This window comes from Hippocampus bargibanti, linkage group LG14 (assembly GCF_051943395.1).
Source record: "Hippocampus bargibanti isolate YZ-2025 linkage group LG14, ASM5194339v1, whole genome shotgun sequence".
NCBI lineage: Eukaryota > Metazoa > Chordata > Actinopteri > Syngnathiformes > Syngnathidae > Hippocampus > Hippocampus bargibanti.
The window spans coordinates 7,456,234-7,471,114 of NC_142747.1; the positions used below are offsets into that span (position 1 = coordinate 7,456,234).

The following is a 14,881-nucleotide window of genomic DNA, read 5'->3' on the forward strand; positions in this document are numbered from 1 at the left end:
TTATCGCGGGTTCCTCAAGCCATGCATCCATCCAGCCGCAGACTGTCCAACAGCACTGACCTTTCCGCTAAACAAAGCGGGGCTGTGAAGATGCTGCCCATTACAGGCGCAAAAAAAAGCACAATGGCCCCTTTGGTGTTCAGCGATGGCAGTCGAATGGCTCCGACATTCCTCTCATTCAAAAACAGTACTGGCATATTCATGCTGCCGAACAGGCGCAACCGCTCAGCACAGTCTCCTCCTTGATGAATGTTGTGGTCAAAAATGCTGAAAAACAATCCGTATCCGTTCCACACGACGCACAACAACACAAAGTGACAAAAGAAAACACAAAACAAGACAAAAACAACCAAAAAAAGCAAGGCTCATGAGAGCACTTGCTGAGGCTGCCTACTCGGGCGCCATCTTGGACTTCTCGACCGCGGTTGGCTATTACCTAGCATCTTCCTTTTATCACATAGGCTAAAAAGGACAACTGCCGTACGTGTGGATAAATAAATAGTGTCAATCGTTATTGTTCGCTAGCCCGCCAATCGCTCCCCAAGCCAATTTTTGCTCTTTTTGACATTTTTAAAGCATTCTTAAAAGCCCACAAAAGTCCTTGGATTAGTTCTTTACAATGCGCCAGGCAAAAATCACCACTTGAAGAAAACATGAACTATAAGAGGGCAAAATAACACTAAGATCACAGTTAACGTTTCAATGACCATCATTTTTATTCCTTATATACAATATTGTTTGTTTTGCACATAATGCACAACGCTCATTTATTGCGCAATTATGTAATTATAACATGTATTTGGTCCATCTTTTGATGATTATATTTGCATTATAAATCATTTGTGTTTGAATTTAGGGGGCGATTGGAACAGATTAGGCCTCTTAAATGGAAAACGCATCTCTACTTATCGTGCAAAAATGTATTTTTTCAATGTAAATTTTTAGTGTTTTCATTTCTCACATTTTATTCTCAAAATTCCAGTCATTCATACATATTTCATTCAAGTGACGGAACAACGGGGAAAGGTCGTGAAAAATAAATAAAAATCTCAGGATTTGACCTAGGCCAATTTGACCTGACACGATGAGGCGCAGCAGCTATAAACACCATGGAAACTGAAAAAGCATCACTCGGGCAGCCGACTGGATACCAGCCAAATTATCATCAGTCTCATGTTATTTCATTGTTTCCGTTAACAGCGCGAGCGATTATCCTGCACACTTGGCTAACACGTCGAAGGATAGGAGCAAGATTATTGTGGGGAAATGTTTCCAATCAATCACGTTGGTGATAATTACCTCTCCGACATTTCCTTCATTGTTGAATGGCTGTGAAATAATAGGTCAATACTAAATCTAACGCGCAACCATTCCATTCACAATTAGCCAAGTGATTAATTATGATTCTCTGGGTTCGACCAATGGACATGATGATTGTTTTCGTGTGAAAAAAATATGTGCTTTCATTGGGGGGCTTTGGTGGGAGAGGGGGGTTGATTATGTCACAACCGCCATCCTTTGAAAGCCAACCGCAGCTTCTCCAGCTGATGGGCCACCTTTTTCTATCCTGAGGTGTCACAGCTATGTGAAGCACAAAGTGGATGGGATATTAAGCCTCGGGAAGAGGAGTATGGAGACCGTGCATGTCGATTGAACTTTTTTTTTTGCCAATACAGATGCTGAAATATGACCTACTTGCGAATTATTAAGATGGACACTTTTACAAGAATAAAACATTTAGTTACCCACCTGTGGTCCTGAATTAATCATGGAGTTATATACAGAAGCACATGACGATTCATTAACTGACTCAAACAATGAATGCCAAATGATTGACAGAGGAGCGGCGATGGCGATATGTTTTGATACTACGATACTGTACATCCATCTTGGCAAATGATTGCCCTCATTTTGCATGAAATTGTATATCAGAGGTCTTTTGATTGTGCAGATTCTGTCTTGTTGTCTCCAAGGAGAGTACATGCAGCGACTGTTGTTTCTGCTTTTTCGTCTGTGCATTTTTTCCCCCTTCGGGCACATGAGCTGGGCACATGTACTATATATTGTTCTCCTGCATTAAGGAGAAGGATTGGACCTTCAAGGCTCTCCATCCGCACTCTTGATAAACAAGAGACACCTTTGAGAGGTTTTTTTTTCTCCCTTATATTCCCGAATGATGGATGCATTGATGCCCACCACACATGTGAAAGCATAGCTGCATTCTCTCCATTTGCGTCTTCGCCTTCAATGAATACATCACTTTCCGCTCTCACAGTGTAGCGCACTCCTCAGGCCCTCATCCCACACTTACACTTACAGTACATCTAAAAAAATACTAAAAATACAGTACATCTAAAAAAATAGAACACAATATGAAAGCAGTTTACTTTGTAAAATACAAGTCAATTTTTGATTGTTTTTTGCTTGTTTTTTTCCTTCATCAAGATGTTTGCTTGGTTGTCGCAATGCTTTATGGCCAGTTCCAAGTAACTGTCCCGCTGCTCAATAACATCCGGTGACTCATGTGCATAGAGGAGTAGTTTTGAAACCATCTCTATAGTTTCTTTGCTGGACAGTGGCTTAATTGTCAGCAGGAGGGTCGTCAGATTCGTCGTCAACATCATCATTCACTTCCATATAATACAGTATTTTGTTGTTCATATTCTTATTTATTTATATCGCGTTGTACACCTGCGTTCTACCTATTTTGACTATTTCTTGAATTTGTATCAGTTTATATCCGTATTCGCTCAGTTTAATATACTTCACTTTGTTTTACAGTTTTGTGCATGCACTTTAAAACAATTTGGCGAAGCCCCCGCTCGTTGCACCTTCGAGGGTTGTTTGTAATCATGGGCCTTACTGTTTGTTATTTATGATGATGATTAACTGAGTTTGTTTCCATTTTTAGGTTCTGAAACTTTTTCTGCGCATCTTCATCTTTATTAAGTTCAGGGAGTTTCTTGTTCTGTAACCGCAGGGGGACACAAGCCAGTGTCTTCCTGTGCCAGTCCCAAGCCCGGATATATACAGCGGGTTGTGTCAGGAAGGGCATCTGACGTAAAAACAAACATGCGAATCAAACCTCTGAAGATGGGGGACACTGATTCGCTGTGACGACCCCTTGAAGGGAAAAGCCAAAAGGAAAAGAAGAAGACTCTTTGTTTCACACTCATAACAATTCTCTTACGTTTGGATGCCACCATTACAGAATTTGCTACTGACTAATACTAATACAACTGCTACACTCCACTAAACAATGCACGATTGAGGTAAAATATCTAAGGGCATGTGACATGAATGAAAGATGGAAATATACGTTGTTTTATTTTTATTTTTATTTTTTTAAACATGACCCGATGAACAATGACATTGGACCTTGTTTTGAAAACACAAAAAATGTTTATATCAAGTGCCGTTGTCAGATAACAGTGCTCTTAAAAATATTTTAAATATGAATGTATCTGCATGCATAAAACAGTCATGACTTTTACTGGCCGCCCTCTATTAAAAGGCGTTTATCCTGAAAGCAAAGGATAGACTTTACTCTTTGCACATCACCCTTCCAATCAGAGGGTGGTTTCAATTCAGTGTGGTAACCATAGCGACAATTTGGCTAAAAAAAAACATTTTAGATACGTGCTGGGGTTGATCTTTGAGCTTTTAACCCTCAATGAGCTCCAGCGCAGCTTGAGAGCCGAAGCATCATTGGTCCTTCCGCAGTGAGAATTGTGATTTTTTTGTGTGTTTTTTTTAGATCAGATGAGCGGATTTGACATTAAAGACACTATCTCTATTACCTTTTTTTCCTAAATCTTGAATATATTGAGGGAGATCACCAAAGTCAAGCAAGCTCGCTGGCTCAATCGCAGGTGGACCGTCGAACGCAATAAAACGGCTAACCCCAAGAGTCTCCGTTGTGTGGTTCATGGAGCGCGGCTGCGGATTATTAGATGCGCCCAATGCTGCCAGTGACATCCCAATTGGCGGTGCGACTCCCCAAATTCAGTTGTCTCGCTCTGTATGTCACGTCTGATTTAGCAACTTGATGGCATCGCTTTTCAAACGCTGGCCAAAAATCCTGACAATGAAAAAGGTGAAAAAGAGTTAATGCGATTATCTCAATAATTCAGATTGCGGCCTGTGCGCGCCTCAGCCCTTCAAAAGGATTTAGAGTCATCCTTGAAAAAAATGACTTGACAGGAAAATTTGGTAGTTGTGCCAGTCGCTACAAATTACTGAGATTGATCAATGAACCGAAGTATGTTATTTGTAGACCTTTTTGCATAAATGAATCAGAATCAGAATCATCTTTATTGCCAAGTATGTAGAACACACAAGGAATTTGTTTCCGGTAGAAAACGCTGTACTAGTATCGTCGTCAAAAAAACTGCTCAGTGGCACTATACAGTTCCATTTTGAAGATACGTAGGTTGGCAAAATCCGCATTGATGTATGCGTGACCAGACACTTTAATAATTTCACTTTTTTTCAGTCATTGCATCCGATAAAGAGTTCAATTTCCCCTCCTGACACAAATTCCAATTCCATTCTGCGTTCTGAGAATGATCCAGCGGCTTCATTCCCGTCCGTCAATGCTCCTCATTGTGTCACAAAGAGGAAGCCCATTCTTACCCACGTCTATCCTTTCTCCAGCCCAGCGAACTCCTCTCGGGAGTTCGCCCGTCACCTTTGGCGTGATTTCCACGTCGTTTGACCAGCCTACGAGCTACGAGATCGTCTCTCTTCTCCGGTCGGCACCAATTAAGGTGGGCCGGATTTGGAGCAAATTGTGACAGAATTGGACGACGCACCAAAGTGAAGAGCAAAAGGGACGACGACGGCACAAGGAGGAGGAGGGGCCTGCGGGTGGAGCAGACACAAGTGGAGGAAAACCGGTGAGTGTCTACTCCTTGACAGCGTGGCATGGACATGGGGATATTTTCTTGATGTTTGGATTTTTTTCATTAATTTACTTTTTAAATAACATGACAAAAACATTTATTTATTTAAATTTTTCTTTTCTTTTCTTCTTTGTTTTTATATTTTAATTAACATGACAAAAACTTTGATATATTTGAATGTTTTTGGGATGTTTGGATATTTTTATGTATTTATTTTTTAATTAACATGACAAAAACCTTGCATACAAACCGGTCCAGGTAGACATTTTATATCCAATGGAGATGATCACTTCAGTGATACTGGCCACAGTGTATCCTGTGATTATTATCTCATGCGCAATATTCCCGCCGGGCATATTTCAGATTCACCGAGCAATGCCAGCTCACAATTGACATCATTGACTCGCTTTCTGGTCTCTCTTACCGTAGCAAATAGCATATGTTATATAATCATTCTAATCCGCCTGCCTGCCACTTCATTTCGTGCAAGTTGAATTAGCACGCACTCACTTCCTAATCAGCAAAGTGGCCTCACATCATAGATTTATAGACATCAACACTCACTGCCTGTCATGGGAAGTATTAACTCTTCTGGTTTGCAAAGATGTGTGGGCACCCCCCCACCTCCCGCTAACACAAATGTCAACTCATACAAGCATATGCCGATGAGACATGTATGATCCCTTTGACTGCGTCTCTAATGCTGTCCCTGAAGTTGACTTGGATTAAATTCTGATTCCATTGGGAGGTCAGCGGAGGGCCAAATACGGCAGCTTGGTAGCGGGAGAGATCTATAAGGAATTGATAGAAAGTTATCCATGTGACGGGAGATTAGAAGATGATCGGGCTACTTCATATCCAGATAATTCCTTTTGCGTGAACCATCGAGATATCCTGCAGGATGATATGCATCCTTCAGCTTCTATAGCCCTAATCTTTCTGAGTCATGTGGACGCTGGTGACAGCTGACTTGGCGCAGGAAGTGTTAACAGTGTGGACTGATCACCTGCCAAACGCAACACTGATGCACAAACACTCGCCCACAATTAAGGCTCTTCAAATAAGCCAACAAGACAACTCATCAGTAAAGCTTTTTTTTGCATGTTTTTGGTACGTGGGGAGAAACCGCTTTTTAAAGTCAGAAGTTCGGAACTTCGTCGGCCCAAGTCTGCGCTTCATATACTGTACTGTAGTGTTACTGTTTATTAGGCACGCGCACACACACGCACGCACACACTAGTATTTTCATAGATTAAATAAATGGTAATCATGATGACAGTTCACTTGTAATTGTTAGTGGTGATGATTTAGAAAAAAAAAACCCAAGAAGAGTTCGTTCAATTGGTCCTGTTTTTTTCCATCTTCTTAACTCATTCATTGTGTCCACTCCAGTGCCAGGGTTTTGTCATTGTCACTTGAATTCCATGACCCACATAATATCCTCTCTCCCCCTGGCAAATTGGCCTTTTCGTGTTTATTATGTTTGTCAAAGTCATTATAAGTGCCTTGAACGCTGGGTCTGAGAGGACAGTAATTTCATCGGTGCTGTATGTCATGCATATTAGCATATTTGGCAATTAAGCTGACTTTGATTTTAACTTTGATATTGCGTTTTAGTACTACATAAACGTCCGTGACTGGTGAGTGAGTATACTTTTGCTTTATTGATTGTTGCTGTACCACTGACCATTTTGTGTTTGGGAGCCTTTTACTGAGCGAGATGCTTGTTCTGTAGCCACAAGGGGACATAAGTCTTCTTGTGCCGGTCCCAAGCCCAGATAAATACAGAGGGTTGTGTCATTAAGGGCATCCGACGTAAAAGCTTGGCCAAAATAAACATGCAAATCAAACCTCTGAAGATGGAGGACACTGATTCGCTGTGGCGACCCCTTGAAGAGAAAAGCCGAAAAGAAAAGAAGAAGAAGATAAACGTCCGTGACTGTAAAGTGTCCTTGAGAGTTTTGAAATGTGCTTCGAAATAAAATATATTATTATTATTATTATTATTATTATTTAACATTCAATGCAACGTAAGAACACTTAGATTCTCTTTTTTAATCAGAAAAAAAAGAGTTAGTTCCTAAATTATATAGGTCTGGAGTGATACGAGTTTTAAATGGGGGGATGTCCAAAATACAATGAAATACATACATATCGGTTTGTATCGGGCTTTAACAACAGCCGAAGCTAGAACAAAGCGCTCACATGGAAAAAAGGGAAATGCTGCCCCCTTGTAGAAAGTAAAAACATTGCCAGAGGCCATGGCCAGCGCTTTATCGGTAGCCAATTAAGAAAAAAACAAAACCCGAACAAATTCGGGAATGGCGCTCTGCGTTTTATTTTCAAATTCCCAATGCATTCGTGAACGGCAGTGAATGAGTTAACAGCAGTAATCTCCTCAATAGAGAGCTTCGCTTATTTTTGCACCATCAAAAGAAATTGCATTTGTATGTCCTGACCAAAGGCTACACATCATAAAGAATAGAGTGTCATTTTCCCTATCACACCTTGCGGCATTATTATTTGCATTTCCCATTCCCTGTATCTCATTCACTTGGCCTTGCTGATGAACATGCCTTGACTGAGGTTTTTGTACAATAATTAAGTATTTAGTGGGATTGCACCTTCCTAAAAAAAGTCCTTTTATATGTTCTCATTTTGCTTCCGAACTCGGACGTTGGTGCATTGATGCAGGCTTCTTAATGCCTAAAACACATTGCTCGCTTTCTTAGCTCTGCTGCTATTCTTGTACGAGCTCTTTGTTCATTAATGACACAAACCTGCTGTGCCGCTCGGTTGTTATTTGAATTTCACAGCGCTAATTGCCACATCAAATAATAGTGATGGATTTATGTTCAACAAGCGCAGTTATTGAATGTCATGCTTATTTGATGCCTGTGCTCTTTTGTATTACTACATTTGACAATTTGGAATGTTACAGTTGGTCAAGCGGTGGGGAAGTTGACATGATTGATTTGATTAAGCATTAGCCTTTTGTACAGCCGACCCCACCTTCAATGCAGATAACTACAACCAGCTCGAAAAAAAATATAATTCTGATGATAGAAGAGAGTCTAAGGTTTCTTACGCTGCATTGAATGTTTATGGAGTGCACTGGTGTAGACACATTTGTGCACATCGTCTGGCAGTGAATGACTTAACTGTTTATTTATCAGCATGATTGTTTATTTTTTATTTTGTTTATACGTTAGTTGACTTTTTGTACAACTGCACTTTAAACAAGTCTGGCATTAATGGTAAACCACACTGACATTTCAGATGTATGTCATATTTTGTAGTATTTGCTCAGGAAAGGAATTTGGTAGAAAACACGTGTCCACAAACCGACGTGCTCATGCCGGGCAAAAAGTGTTGTCATGTGATGCAACCGTTTGCAATTTTATTGTTACAATGAGAACAAGCTCTCCACATGTCCCTCTTGAACGGTGAATTATTCAGAGGACAACATGCAGCTTTTTCTGCAAAGCAGAGTCGCTGGGCAATTGCCTGGCACAGTTGCTATAATAAACCTGGCTCATAGAAGTTGCAAGCAGAGCGCAACTCGTGTTGAAAAAGAAGAATTCGAAGCAAAATGAGCATGAGAGATGTGCGAGGCTTCGGCGTTTGAATCATTTTTATCTCTCAAAAGCATGACCTACATTACTCGTTCTGGGAATTGACTGCACATTAATAATAAGCAGCACTTTCGTGAGTCTCAGACACAGGGGTCCGCAAACACAGTCTTATTTGGAAATAACGACAAAGCTCATGATACAGGCACACAAAAACAAAATAAGCATCCGCACCATCTGTCACGATTTGTGAGGTGGTGGTGGTTGACCCCAAAAATGCAGGCAGGAGGGAGGAGCAGGTTGGATTGACAAATTGGATCAAATAAAGGTCCAAAGTAGAAAACAAAACCATTAGTAACACGGCACAAGATGAAATAAGCCTGACAGGGTGAAACAAACAATGATCTGACACTGAATGGTCGTGCCGGGAGTCCTTTTAACTGCCACTGATTAAAACGACCAACACAGCTGCAGGCGGGGCCCTACATTGCCACCCGTTGGTCGCAAACCGAAACGTGACACCGTCATACTCAAAGACTCGGTGGGACCAGATCTAGCCTGCCACATTATTTTATCAATTTTTCGGCTTTATCCTCACAGGGGTCATGGGTGGGGTTTGAATCTTTCCAGTTGGCGGAGGACACCCTGAACGAGTTGCCAGCCAATCCCGGGGCGCACACAGACTAAAAACCATGTGCATTCACACCTCACACCACAAGTGTTCAATCAGCTTGCCATGCATGTTTTTGGAATGTGGGTGGAAACCAGAGTCCCCAGAGAAAACCCACGCAGGCAATGGAGATCATTTAAACTCCACACAGGAATGCCGCAGCCGGCACACACACGACTTCTGCACAGCGAGGTCGACGAGCTACATCAAGCCGCAGAGTCAAAATTATGTAATTTAAACATTTTAATGCAGACGAGGAATTGTTTCCATTTCCATCCTTTTAGTTTAATTTAGCCGACTGGTGGATTTTTCAACATTGGAGTCATTCAACTTATATGTGGTGTATCTTATCCGCAACTCTGCAATCACTGGACAATTTGTGGCTTGTATTATTGTGGGTTGTTTGCTCAGGGTAATCACTCTTCTTTTTGTCATATTTCAAGTCTGACCCCCAACTCTGAACCCCCCCTCTCACTGCGCTTGACAGCATGCTAGCCCAATTGCAGCATTTCCACATGAAATGCAGGAGACCTCGAGGGGACTTGTTATGGACACTGGCTGGACAGGTCCTGCGGTGCAAAGGAGTGATGAATATGTGTGGTTTGATTCAGCCTGCGGGCTATTGATCACACTTACAGTATAGGAGGGGGGAAGGGGGATCGCCCGTTGGTGCATCTGTGCCCCTGCAGAAAGAAGACTTGCAGAGAATGCATACTCTATGGTGATGAAAAATGGGATAAGATGAGCAAAGGCGCTTATGAATACGATGTGTATACAAAAATATATTGGATTGGATATGCCTTTATTAGTCTCACAGTGGAGAAATTTACATTTCACAGCAGCAAAGTGATGAAAGGAATGAAAGTAGAAAAACAAAATACATGAGCTATACATATATATATATATATATATATATATATATATATATATATATATATATATATATATATATATATATATATACAGTAAAGTCTCGTTATATCGATATCGGATATATCGATAGTCCCGGTTATATCGATACTATTTCTATGCACGCACAGAGAAAATTACATGCAAACAGGGTCGGATATATCGATAGTCCCGGTTATATCGATATTTTTTCGGACTCCCTTGAATATCGATATAACGAGACTTTACTGTATATGATTATTCCGGTTTGATGAAGACTTGACTAAATACGTGAGTACTCTTTTTGCCTTTTTTGTTTAAGCCACATTTACTTTATTTGTCATGTTGCCTGGCAACACTGACTTTTTCCCCTCTCCACATCACAGTGCAGTCTATTGTGTTTTATTATCAGCGTAGAAAAATTGAGAATCCCTTTTGGACACAGTAATTTAATGTATTCAGGCCTGATGAAAAATGCAAACATCACACATCATCGCATTCCACATGACATGACAAGATTTGTTTGAAATTCTTGAAGACAACTTGGTGTCGTTATTTGTTTGTGTGACTTATTTTTATTTTCCCCCCAAAAAACTAATCGAAGTGTTGAAGTTAATAAATTGTTTATTTGTTTATTTATTTTAAAAATGATGCTCAACGCAAGTACGCCAGAGTCAGGCTTCGTACCCATGACCTTCGCACTGTGAGTGTCACATTTCCGTTTGCAACCAACGGGTGGCAGTGTCAGGCCCCGCCTGCAGCTGCGCATGTGTTGATTGTTTTACTCAGTGGCGGTTAAAAGAACTACCTGCATGATCATTCAGTGTCAGATCAATGTTTGCTTCACCCTGTCAGGTTTGTTTCATCTTGTCATGTTTTACTCAAGGTTTTGTTTGCTACTTTGGACCTTTTTTGTACTGATTACTTTGTTGTTTGAGATTTTGTTGCTGCCGACTTCAATACAATTTGTCAAATACACCCTGCTTCTCCCTCCTGCCTGCTTTTTTTGGGGTCCACCACGAACACCTTGCAAATGGTCACGGGCGAACCAGTCGAAACACCACGACATGCTTCGAGAAACCAATTTGAGTTTTGAAACAAGCCTCTTTGAGCAATGTGACAGCTGTGACATATTGTCACAGCATGACACCCAGCACAATCTTGTTTGATAAACGTGGGTTAGGATAAAATGTGCTGTTGGCAAGCTTGTACGCAGCCTCCTTAAAGCTGCCTCGGAAGCCAGTAACATGGCGCCAGTCAAGCACGCGTACTTGTTGTCTTTGCAAAGTCACCTCAAGAATGCAGACGTTTGCTGCGTCAACATTGTACTGTACGCTGGTTGTGCTTGGCCACCGCATTTTGACATGAGAGGACAAATGGTAATCGGCGGGGACGAGTAATTATTTCACGGGCATGGCAAAGGGCAAATTAGTCTCACTTTGAAATGTCAAAAATGTCTTGTTGGTACGCTGGGTTGGCACCTTTTGCCGACTTACTGATTCTCTTTCGACAGTGTCGCTCTTGACATTTTTAGCAGGCGTCTCTAAATGTCAGGACATTTTTTTACTGACCCCCCCCACCCCCCTGCCTTCCAAATTAAACAAAAAACATCTCGGTATGTGAAAGGAAAATTTTAATTTCTGAGTGAAATCTCCAGAATCGATGAGAAGGTTTCTTCAGCCGTCATCTGTACAAAAGTGAAGGTTTCGGACGTTTCGCCTCCTATCCAAGAGGCTTCGTCAGCGAACTAAAGTCTGACTGGTCGTATCGGCCCCATTTATATATCCCTAATGTCCAGACCTGGTGGCGCCGGACACAGCTATGATAGGTCCCTACTCTCAGGTTGGGGGGGCCGCGGGACCTCCCCCTGTGGCCCCACTGATTGTTCCTACATTCCTGACTAACGATTGGCCTATTACCCCCACTCCCCCCGGTATCACCTCATCAGCATAACGACCCTCATCAGCATTGCGAAAGTTGCCTAACCTGTTTTGCCTGAGCAGGCTATTGTATGAAAGGCAACTTTAGGCAACTTTCAGGGGGGGGGGGTCCCGCGGCCCCCCCAACCTGAGAGTAGGGACCTATCATAGCTGTGTCCGGCGCCACCAGGTCTGGACATTAGGGATATATAAATGGGGCCGATACGACCAGTCAGACTTTAGTTCGCTGACGAAGCCTCTTGGATAGGAGGCGAAACGTCCGAAACCTTCACTTTTGTACAGATGACGGCTGAAGAAACCTTCTCATCGATGGACCACTCCTGTACGACTGAGAGCTTACACAGACTAATCTCCAGAATGTAATTTTAACACTGATGCTAGTATGTTGAGGAGACATTTGCTATGGTCTGAATCATCGATCCAATAGAAAAAAAAGGTGTGCAACTAACATAATGTATCCACCAATTAGGCAAGCTATTAACTGTCACAGCCACACATGAGCTGACATCTTCTAAGCTAATGACGGCACGCCAGAGATTGGGGGAAAAAAGAATTCACATCGCCGCAGTAATTATGTCATTAGGTAAACATCAGGGAAGGACATGAACTCACTGCCAGCTGTGTTGGCTCCTTAATTGCGTTGTGCATGACTTACACATAGAGTAGTGGCGCAGACATTCGGAGTTATCCTGTTGAAGACAGTGCTGGAATAAAATCACACGTACACATGCTGTAACGTTGGAGGTTGTTTCTAGATGCAGCTAAGCAAACTTGACACTTTGGAGACATGCATGACTTGCACTGGTTTAGGATGTCAAGGCAAGTCCGCCCTTCCCTGTGGCTGCTAATGGCTTTGTAAAATATTGCATTTCTGATCTTTATTTATTTTTTGTTTGCACCACTACAATAGATTTTAAATGAAACAAACTGAATGCGATTGAAGTATGTATATTCAGCTTTTTTTTTTTTTAATTTGAGCAAAAAAATAAAAACTACGTATTACAATGGGGGTATTAGGGTCACCCCTTAAGATGAGTTTTATTCTTGAGGGAGGCGGAACTTTTCCCTTCCTTTGCTTTGTATGTTTTGATTTCTAAAGTAACAAAGACAGAAACAAAAATTATTATTTGGCTCACACATTCAATAATTTCCTGATATGGCTAAAATAACATTAATTTACAGACAATTTCTCAATTGAGGAAAATTCAACTGGCAGGTAAACATAATATAATACACGTGCCAAAATTAAAATTTAAAAGATCCATCATGTTGAATTTGTACGGAGCCCCTAAGGGGACATCGAAGAAAAAAAAAAAACTTTGCGAGATCTCGCAAAACTTTGCGTTCCCTCGCAATACTTTGCGTTCCCTCGCAATACTTTTGCAAGATCTCGCATTCTTTGCGAGATCTCGCATTCTTTGCGAGATCTTGCAAAGAATGCGAGATCTCGCAATCTTTTTTTAAAAAATACGCGTACATGTACTTCCGGTTCATCGTCAGTGTAACCGAAAACAACAAACATGGAGCCTTTTCACCCTTTCGTTCCTTTAATCCAGTTTTACTTTAAAATTGGCTTGAAATACAAAGATATAAAATCCGTTCTTGAGATTAAACACGGCTTACTAATAAGTGAAAGACATTTGAAGCGAGTGGTGAACAAAAGTGGACTATTTCGCCGAAAAACGTTCGATGACTTGGGCGTCTTGGTTGACTTTATTCACAACCAGTTGCAGAATTCCGGACAACTACACGGTTACAGGTGGATGTACAGTAAGTGCAGAGAACATGGGCTTCTTGTCAGGAAAGAGGATGTTCGTCTGGTCCTGAAAGAGTTGGATCCGAGAGGAGTGTCTTTAAGGCAAGCAAGACGTCTGAGACGACGAAACTACTTCTCGAAAGGGCCGAATTTTATTTGGCATATGGATTCATGACAAACTGAAACCGTTTGGAATTTGCATCAATGGGGCTATTGATGGCTTTTCAAGGAAAATAATGTGGCTCAATGCCTACACAACAAGTAGTGACCCGAAGTTAATTGGAGGTTACTACATTGAAGTTCTGCACCGTTTGGGAGGTTGTCCTCGAATCGTTCGAGCTGATTTGGGGACTGAAAATGGTCATGTTAAAGGCTTCCAGCGTTTCCTGGTGCCCATACCGCCAGGCAGCACCCTTGACAGTTACTTGGATGGAGCCAGCACCGCCAATCAAAGAATTGAATATTGGTGGGGGTTTCTTCGCAGCCAATGCATGGAATTCTGGTTATCACTCTTCAAAGACCTCAGAGACAATGGCTTCTTTGATGGTGGATTTCTGGACAAAAGCATCCTGCAATTTTGTTGCATGGGACTTATTCAGGTGAGTTCATATATTCTGTAGCTCCATTTATGAAATATGTATTTTTGTATTTGAGAGGGTGTTGATGGGACACAAAAGAAGGTAAATAATCGGATAGTGGAAAGAAGATAGTGGTCTGTGTGTGTGGGGACATAGGGTGAAGGTGAAATGATCAAGGAAAAGATGAAGGAAAAGTGGGGATGGGCAGAGTAGTAAACATGAGTGACGAGTGTAAGGTAGAAAGGAGGGAGCAGGGAGAGAAAAGCAGTCTAATTCTATAATTTCTTGCTCATAAGAGCTGCTATGACTGTGCAACTATTCCTAAATCTGTCTGTATGTGCGCACCAAATCCAGCAGGCATTTAAACAGCTTCTTCCCTCAAGCAATTAACTCTCTAAAAAGTAACCCAAATAGAACTGTATAGTGCCTCCATTTTTTTGATGAGACTAGTGCAGCGTGTTCTACAGGAGACAATTTCCTTGTGTGTACTACATACTTGGCAAAAAAGATGATTCTGATTCTGATCTTATTCTCAACAGGATGAGTTGGATGATACTGCCCGTGTTTGGAACA

The 14,881-nt window shown here is 41.5% G+C and overlaps 1 protein-coding gene across 4 annotated transcripts in view; it reads left to right on the forward strand.

Annotated features, from left to right (window-relative positions):
• Nucleotides 1–14,881, forward strand: part of b3gat1a (beta-1,3-glucuronyltransferase 1 (glucuronosyltransferase P) a) — a 68,075-nt gene that overhangs the window by 21,646 nt on the left and 31,548 nt on the right. For all 4 annotated transcript variants that reach the window (XM_089014052.1, XM_089014051.1, XM_089014055.1 and 1 more), the window contains exon 2: nucleotides 4,657–4,898. The gene's annotated coding sequence lies outside the window, so the exon portion shown is untranslated. The remainder of the gene's footprint in view (nucleotides 1–4,656; nucleotides 4,899–14,881) is intronic.